The following is a 9,859-nucleotide window of genomic DNA, read 5'->3' as shown; positions in this document are numbered from 1 at the left end:
ACTGGACTCAGGAAGATCAACTGTGACTTGACTTGACTCATGAAGATCAGCTGTGACTTGACTTGATTCAGGATTAGCAGTTGTGACATAACGGGGCACTGTTGTGTCCGCCATTTTGCGATCAGGCTCCGCTGTCGCCACCATTTTGTGAGCCTGCTCTAGTGCAGGGGCCAATACATGAGTGAGTGCGGGGTCGCGTTCTTCCGCGATACCCACAGTGAACGCTGAACCAACAGACAACAGAGCATAATCCATAAAATCACTTAGAGAAGAACGGGGACCCTCACGGATTAATCGTGTCTTTAAAGGTTCATTGATACCCTCACAAAAAAAGTCTAACAGTACACAGTCCGGCAGATCTGAATAATGAGCGATGGCTAAATACTCTTGAATATAGCCTTCCAGCGATTGTGTGGACAATATTAACTAACAATATTCTTGCCGTATCCATACCTGGCCAATGTCCATTCGAGAAGCCGCTGGATCCTTGTGTGGCCGAGTATTATGTTACGGGTGAACGAGACGTGAGATGTGCGGATCCATTTGCAAAGCTTTATTAGAAGACATGGTCAGAAACAGGCAGGGTCGAACACCAGCAAACAGATATGGCACAGGCAAGACACGAGTAATCCGTTAAACAGGCGTGGGTCGATCAATGGTGAACGTAATCCAGAGGGTTTAACAAGAGGGGCAATCCGAGGAACACGAGCAATAGTCCAGGCAAGGTGCAAACATAATCCAAAGACAAGATGAAAGGGTAATCCAAAATACTCAGGCAAGAATCCGAACACAGGAAAGCAGGCAAGGCAAGACTATGACAATGACTAGGTAAACTAGAGCAGGCTCCGTAAAGTAGCTATCAGCTAGGGTAGCGATATGCGCTTACAATACTCCACAGCGAGAAAGAGGAAGTCCATGGTTTATGTAGAGGCTGGATGAAAACGCACTTTCACTCTCTGACAGCAGATGGCGCTAAACTGCAGAAATAATAATAATAAATAATAATAATAATAATAATAATTCATTTAACGATCAATGAACGACTGTATTTTCATTAACTAGCATTAACAAAGATTAATACTGTAATGTATTGTTCATTGTATGCTCATGTTAGTTAATACATTAGCTAACATTAACTAATGAAATCTTATTGTATAGTGTTACCATATAAATGTATAGGCCTACAGATAGGCTACGTTTATTTGCGTTCGTTGCATGTGTCATTATATTATTAACATTTCACCAAAATCAAGTTCAAATACGAAGTTTTTGACCAGCGAATGCTTTTTCCTGACATTATCGCCACATCAAAGGCAGTGCATGCATCGCATTTAGGTTTTCATGAACTTGCAGGTTATACAGTTTTCTGTTACTATGTTGGCGCTCAGTTTTGTCTGTTATTTGGCCAAAATATCATATTATAAAATATTCAGCTCTTCACACAAGCTATTTGGCTGTGACTCGACAACAAATGCTGGACTAAGACACTCTTCTCTGCTCCTCAAATACAAAAAAACATTAGCCTTTATAAATATAGTGTTTCTTCAGTAAAGACAACGCTGTACTTATTCAATCAACAGTTCTTTTATTTACCTTCAGATTGCAAACAAGCTGAAATGCTCCAAATTTATTATAATTTATAATATTATAACTTAAAAATATCACAAATATTACAGTTTCCACAAAAATATTAAGCTGCACAACTGTATTCAACATCGACAATAATAAATGTTTATCTGAGCACCAAATCATCATATTAGAATGATTTCTGAAGGATCACGTGACACTGAAAATGTCTCAGGTTACAAATGTAGCCATGGTTCCCTGAGTAGGGAACGAGACACTGCGTCCTCTAGGGGTCACTATGGGGGACGCCTCGTCGTCTTCATTGCTCAAAATTTGAAGGAATATTAGCTGTGGGTATACCACTGTTATACTAACATGTTTGACAAAATAACAATTTCAACGAAAACGTCTCAGGTTACGTATGTAACCATGGTTCCCTGAGAAGGGAACGATACACTGTGTCCTCTAGGGGTCGCTATGGGGAACGCCTTGGCTTGACCCGTGTCTGAAGCATACATTCAAAAAACACCAACAACACGTTGGCCGGCGACAGCCCATGACGTCACTAACGGTGCGACTATAGTATAAATAGGCAACGGGAGAACACATCATCCACTTCTTCGTCTGAAGGAAACCTAGAGGACGCAGTGTCTCGTTCCCTACTCAGGGAACCATGGTTACATACGTAACCTGAGACGTTCCCTTTCAAGGGAACTTCGAACTGCGTCCTCTAGGGGTCGTTATGGGGAACGGTATACCCACGCCACCATGCTGAGGGGAGTGCATGCCAGAAAACCATGGCGAGCACTAAGTACCAACTCTACCATAGCCATGGGAGTTGCCCCTGGGACATTAAGATGGCTGTCAGGGACATTATCCCCTACAGCCAAAGGCCTAGGCTACATACCCGAAAGGGTTTTAAACCACTCAGAAAGAGCACGAGGCTGCTGTGCGTAGCTCTTACCATACAGGTTATTAGAAAAGAACGCAGAGTACTAGCGTGCGAACTTACCACAATGTGGATTTTAGAAAGTGTACAAAGACTTCACGTGCACACTTACCATGGATTTAAAAAAATACCATTCTAAGGGGCCCTCGTGGCACTCTGAAGAGCAGCCCATAGATGGAAATGGTGCATCCCAAAACACTATGTTTGAGAAGTCATCAACTCGATCTAAGGTATAATGCTGGAGTGGCTAGCAGTAAATCTCTTGCTGAGGGAGCAAACACCCAGCTCTCAATCGAGAGGGGGCTAGACCTACACCATGTTCCAATGCTGGAACAGCTATCAGTAATTTACTTAGCTGAGGAAGCAACACACCCAGTTCTCAATCGAGAGGGGGGCTCGACCTGCAGCATGTTCCAATGCTGGAACAGATAGCAGTAATTTACTTAGCTGAGGGAGCAACACACCCAGTTCTCAATCGAGAGGGGGACTCGACCTACAGCATGTTCCAATGCTGGAATGGCTAGCAGCGCCTGATGTTGCCGGTTCCAGGTGCTCTGGGAAAAACAGAGAACTCAACTCTAACGTGAGAGGAGAACTCCAAATTCAGAAAGGAGTAGCGTGCTCATAGGCAACCCTTTGATAAAGGGGAGCACTGCTAAACACTACCATGAGAACAGCCCACGGAGCGAGGAATCCAACTCTTCAGCAAGGGAGAGAATTCAAACGCTCGAAAGAAAGCATGTCAACAGAGACACATAGATGTAAGACCCCCGAAGGAAATGAGTAGATACTGAGGTATCACTCTGATCTGGACAAAAGCACTGACACCTTGTCTGGATCACATCCCTTAGGTCTTGCCTACCTCCCTTTGACCCGCGATTCCTCCTACCCCTACCTGCAGGCGGGGGAGGAGCGCGAGCCGCGACACTAGCCCCCTGTGCCCGTCTCTGATCCTCAGACCGAGATGGACCAGGACCCCTGTATTGTTCAGGCTCAGACCTGGACCTTCGTGGAGCACCGCCATCGTGTGCAACGAAGCGACAGCCTGACCTGCTGCTGCGTATGCCCTGCCATTCAAGCGAGATGTATCCTGAAGGGGCTTAGATGGTCAAGGGAGTCTTAAGAGAGGATGTCTCACTATAGAGAGATAGCTAGCCAGCGTCTCTTCTACGGGGGACATCTTCTCAGCCATTTTCGCGCATCGCCTCCATGCTGGCATAACTCGTATGCTGGAATCGATGGATGCGTGAGGAAAACGGCTTCTTCCATTCCTTCTCGATCTCTGTATGGAGATCAGAAAGAAAGGAAGGCTCACCTGAGCTGGAAGGTTACGGCCAGAAAGATAGCGCTCATCGAGATGACCTTGCTATGTCACTTTCTTGGCCCGCTTCCACGGCAAGTCAAGCCTTGCTGTGGCGCGATCCATAACTTCCAAAAACTCATCATACGCAGGGCAGCAGGATTGGGAAGGCTCAGCTTCTTTGCCCTCCTCAGACATCTCCTGCTCTTCCTGGGTCGAACTCAGCAGAGCACTGGCCCCTGGATCAGACGACTTGCTAGTGCTCGCCATAATGAAGGAATAAAGATCGCTCTTACCACGGAAATACACGCGTCAAACAAAATGGTCAGTGAAGACGAAGAAGAGGATGATGTGCTCTCCCGGCGCCTATTTATACTATAGTCGCACCAGTAGTGATGTCATGGGCTGTCGCCGGCCAACGTGTTGTTGATGTGTTTTTTTAAATGTATGCTTCAGACACGGGTCACGACGAGGCATCCCCCATAGCGACCCCTAGAGGACGCAGTTCGAAGTTCCCTTGAAAGGGAACTCAGCTTTGCCATCACAGCAATAAATTACATTTTAAAATATATTAACATAGAAACTTATTACTTAAAAGTTATTTTAAATTGTCACAATATTTCACAGTATTAGTGTTTTGCTGTTTGACCAAATAAATGCAGCCTTGGTGAGCATAAGAGACTTCTTTCAGAAACATTAAGAAATCTTACCAATCCCAATTGTTTGAATGAGTGTGTGTTAATAATTTGTTTCTTACTCAACAGCCGTGGTAACTCTCCTTGATGAGGGATCTATTAGTGAACAATCTAGTTCTGAAGGACACTGTACGAAGCCCTCATTCAAGAGCATCTACTACACCACTCTGGAGATGTTCAAGTTTACGATTGGCATGGGAGATCTGGAGTTCACAGATCAGTATCAGTATATAGAGGTCTTCTATGTGTTACTAATTCTGTATATAGTGATGACTTACATTTTGATGCTGAACATGCTGATCGCTCTGATGAATCAAAGAGTGGAGGAGATGTCTGTAGAGAGCACCAGCATCTGGAAACTACAGGTGAAATCAAAGGCAAAGTTAAAGCTGTCTACCCATTTCTGCAATAAACATACAATGTAAATCCTTTAAATGATTCAGTGGGCAAAATGGCTGTAATGGTTTGCCATTTTTGTTTGTTATTCATTGTTATTCACAGCGTGCAATCACCACCTTGGACATGGAGTGGATTCTTCCCCACTGTCTGAAGACAAGGCTGCGCTCCGGGGAAGAGAAGGATCTAGGCGGGGAGCAGGAGCCTGATCGACGCTGGTGTTTCAGGTGACCCTGCTGGCTTCCACCCGAAACCACAAGATCTAAAGTCTGCATTTGTCTCCTATTTAAAAATGGATGATTCATTTTGAAAAGAGGATATTAGCATGCAAACACAAACATTATACATAATAATGCACACTTACCCTGTATTGATCTGTGTTTACTGTCAAACACACTTAAGTGAAACCATGAGCAATAATTGAAGCATGGGTCCTCTTTCTTTCAGTGTGGAGGAAGTCAACTGGAACCAATGGAACAGAAACCTGGGTGTAGTTACCGAGGATCCTGGGAAATGCATGCCTGTACCTTCCCCGACTAAACTTCAGAGAGGTAGTCAGTGTTAAATGTGTGTGTGTGTGTGTTATTTTAATCTTACATCATATAATTTGTATTGGTTGCAGAGCCCAGCCGGCGTGGACTCCTGCAAACGTTCAGTAAACGTTGGACACAGAGACCACAACGCAGAGATGTACAGGAGCTGAGTCCTCTAGCTGAGGCCTCTAGCTCCGTATAATGATGCCTTTATAATCTGTAATCTATTGCAATGTATTTTACAATTCCCTTTCAGTCCAACTGGTGTAGGAAAAATTACATGGTTACAAGTTTTTACTGGTTAAAACTTGAAAAATAAATAAATAAAGAAATAAAGAAAGAGTTGAGACATATATTGGTGACGTAAAAATGTGCTAGATAATGAGAATGACCCTTTAATAATAATAATAATAATAATAATAATAATAATACCTTTTATTTATAGGCACCTTTCACAGCACTCAAGGACACCTTACAACAAAAGTCAATAAAATACAAAACAAAGACAAACAAATCAAACAATCAAATCACCTAAAAGCTATTCTAAACAAATAAGTTTTAATCTGAGTTTTGCTTGAATGCTGCGGCCGGCAGGCATAGCAGATTCCGCCATTGTTGCTGCCAGGGTTGTGTGCGGAGTTATCAAAATAGGGACGAGGTCCTGTTGGGGTATAGGTGTGTTTGTTTTGGTGCTTTCAAATACAGAAATCGTTTAGTGCACCTTTAACTTAAAATTTGGAATAATCAATAAGTCAGCAAAAGATGATCTTAGAGAATGTGAAGGAATGAATGGTTGAAGGAGGTCAGATAAATAAAGAGGAGCCAAATTATGAAGAGCTTTGTGTAACAAGATGCTGGAGTAATATAAAGCGCACGACAAAGGAGGAGAATCCAAAAGTACTTTCTCATCCACATGAAAACGGAAAAACGCGCTATGAAGCGCTGTCAAGAGCATGCCAAACCAACAGGTGGCAATATAACCCTAACCGTAAAGCCATGTTGGCTAATCACAGACTCGCCTCGTGAAAACAAAGGAGATACTGGCACACGTCAAACAAATAAGATAACAGCACACACTCCGACGTCACAAGCCAAAATCTCCGGTTTCACCGGCTACACGACAACACTGCAACCGGAGTTTCTGAAAATCTTCACCCTGGCAGGAGTTTTCAATAAGTTTCGGTTTCAGTGACCTGATACTGTGTTTGCGTGTGGACGAACAGCCAAACCGAATAGAAAAAGCTGTGGTTTTGAAAATACCCGTGTTCGTGTGGACAGGGCCAAAATCAAAACGGAACTAAACAGAACCAACATGTAACATTTTGTAGGGGAGCAACAAAATTTTGTAATGAAGGCGATACCGTACAGGAAGCCAATGTAACTGAAAAACGTCTCCGGTTACTATCGTAACCTCGGCTCCCTGAGAGCGGGAACAAAACATTGCGGAGGTTTCTCTGCTATGAGAACTCCTTCCCTTCCAACCTTTCCTGAAGTCCTATTGGCTCACGCCAGTCCAAATGATTGGCCAATTGTCGTGAAGTATGCAAATCGCATGCAAAGACTGACGAGCTCGAGAGGCAGTATAAAATGCGGTGCACGCGACAATTACGTCAGAATCTGATACTGAACGCCGCTTAGCTGGTCGAGCAGTAAACACGGCGATCTCTGCGATGTCTCGTTCCCGCTTTCAGGAAACCGAGGTTACGATAGTAACTGGAGATGTTCCCTTCCGAGCTTTCACGAGACATCGCGGATGTTTCTCTGCTATGGGAACGATATTCAATCCCACCATGAGAGAGGCTACGAGCAGCTTGAACAAGTTACACACTCAGCGAGATAGAACCCAGGTATACTAAGGTATACTAAATTTGCATATCTGGCCAGTAATAATGTAAGCTGCACTGAGAACAGGGCAGAAGCAACAACAGTATAGAGGGGGGCTGCACAGAGATAACTGTGTTAAGCAGCATAACACATAACATGATGATGGTACACAAATCGAATTAGACATTGAATAACAGGAGCTGCACTGAGTACAGGGAAAACAACAACAACAATAGCATAGAGGGCTGCGCAGAGTAGTAACTGTGCAAGGCAGATAACACACACAAATATAGGTAGCATAACGTGAATCAAGCACTCACCGACAGCACTTGGGAAGCTAAGGACTGAATGTCCAGCTTGTAAAACATGGCGAAGGTATTTTGAGAAGACCAGCCGGATACAAAGCATATATCTTGAATCGACATACCTCTTGACCACGCCAAGGAGGAGGCAAAAGCTTGGCTCGTATAAGCAGCTGTGATAGCATCCACAATCCAGTGGGAAAGTCTCTGTTTTGACACAGCCCGGCCCTTCGTACAACCACCCCATAGCACACGAAAAGCTTGTCAGACTGCCGAAAGCTGGCCGAACGGTCAATGTAAGTCCTCAAAGCCCTGACGGGGCACACCGAAATCTGAGCGTCCGCATCACGCGAGGTCGATGACTCAGAAGACAGGGCAGAGAGCGAAACAGTTTGCGCTCTGAAGGGAGTAGATCAGGATTTAGGCACGTACCCGGTCTCGGCCAGAGAATGATGCTGCAGTCACCGGGTCCAAAGCGAATACAATCGCTGTCCACAGAAAATGCATGTAAATCCCCTATGCGCTTAGCCGAAGCGAGGGCAAAAAGGAGTGCAGTTTTGAGAGATCAAGGCTCGAATGATGGCTGTGAAAGAGCTCTTAACACCACCTCTAGGTCCCAAGGTGGGGCTGAAGGCGGATGCAGGGGATGCAATCTCCTTGCCCCTTAAGAAATCTCACCACCAGCGCATGCCTACTGATTGATTACCCGCCCAGCGGGGAACGAAATGAGGCAATAGCGGCCACATAGACTTTCAGAGTTGACGGTAGAGATCCACTATCCAGCCTGTACTGTAGAAAACGCAGAACATCCGACACGAAGCAAGCAGCGGGGTCGATATGCATCACGGCACCATTTCACAGACACTCCCCATTTTAGGGCATACAAATGTCCCAAGGAGGGTGCCCGCACCTCCAAAAGTGTGTCAAGCACACGAGAATGCAGGGCGCTCAGCTACTCTGATATCCCCAAAGCAGCCACACATGAAGGCTCCATAACTCCGGGTTCGGGTGCCACACCAAGCCACTCGCTTGAGACAGCAGATCCTTCCTGATAGGGATCGGCCAGGGAGAACATCCGACACGGAGCAAGCAGCCGGGTCGATATGAACATCACGGTCGTTTGAGACAGCAGATCCTTCCTGATTGGGATCGGCCAGGGCGGCGCCACCAGCAGCTCTGTCAGGTCCGGGAACCAAGGCTGGTTCGGCCAGCTTGGGGCCACGAGTATCACTGAAGCCCCCTCCTCTCTGATCTTGCATAACACCAGTGGCAATATCTTGATCAGGGGAAACACGTACAGTCTGGCTGCTGGCCAAGGCGACGTCAGAGCATCCCCTCCCAGCGGAAAGTGAGACAGAGAGAAGAACAGCGGGCAATGCGTATTATCGCAAACAAATCCACCTCCGCTCTTCCGTAGCAGGTCCAAATCATCCAAACTGACGGGTGCAACCTCCACTCTCCTTGAGGAATCCCTTTCCTCGAAAGCATGTCCGGCCCGCGGTTCAGGAGACCGGGGATGTGCACTGCTCTGATGGAGATAAAGTGACGGTCCACTCACCGCAGGAGATTCGCTGCCTGCTTGTACGGCGTCCTGGAGTGCACACCTCCTTGGTGATTTATGTACGAGACCAAAGATGTTGTTGATGCGAATCAGTACATGCCGCTGTTCCAGCTGCAGTCAAAAAACCTTTAGAGCTAAGAACACTGCTTCCAGCTCCAATCGGTTTATGTGCCACCGGCTCTGGGGTTCTGCCCACAGCCCCAAGGCCGGCATGCCCTCGCACACTGCTCCCCAGCCGCGAGTTGATGCGTCCGTTATGACCACAACGTGCAACGCAACCAAGCCCAGGGGAACCCCTCCGGCTGAAGAGATCTGGGTTGCGCCATGGCCTCAGAGCTTCGATGCAGCCGCGGGAGACCGCAATGCGCAAATTGCCCGAAGTCACTGCCATCCAAGGGACTCGATATTTCAGCCATAACTGCAGCGAACGCATGTGTAGTAAACCTGATACAGCTGCCGTTAGTCCCAGCAGTCTCTGAAATTCCTTCAAGTGAACAGAGTTGCCCAGTCTGAAATGGCGCAGGGAAGACAAAATGGCAAACACACCCCCAGATATGTTATAGACTGACTTGGGGCGAGAATGCTCTTCTGCATATTGACACATAGCCCTAGGGACTCCAAGTGACGAAGCATCATGTCTATATAGCCGACTAGCGTGTCCCGTGACTGAGCTAAAATCAGCCAATCATCCAGATAGTTGAGAATGCGCATCCCACTCACTCTGAGGGGGGAA

General features: G+C 46.1%; 1 pseudogene; it reads left to right on the top strand.

Annotated features, from left to right (window-relative positions):
* Positions 1–5,883, top strand: part of LOC107676632 (transient receptor potential cation channel subfamily V member 1-like) — a 22,193-nt pseudogene extending 16,310 nt beyond the window's left edge.
* Positions 5,884–9,859: the final 3,976 nt, after the last annotated feature.

Source organism: Sinocyclocheilus anshuiensis, unplaced genomic scaffold (genome assembly GCF_001515605.1).
Source record: "Sinocyclocheilus anshuiensis isolate Anshui unplaced genomic scaffold, SAMN03320099.WGS_v1.1 scaffold344, whole genome shotgun sequence".
Classification (NCBI taxonomy): Eukaryota; Metazoa; Chordata; class Actinopteri; order Cypriniformes; family Cyprinidae; genus Sinocyclocheilus; species Sinocyclocheilus anshuiensis.
The sequence above is the reverse complement of the archived record's forward strand: the minus strand, read 5'-3'. Positions and strand labels throughout refer to the sequence as shown.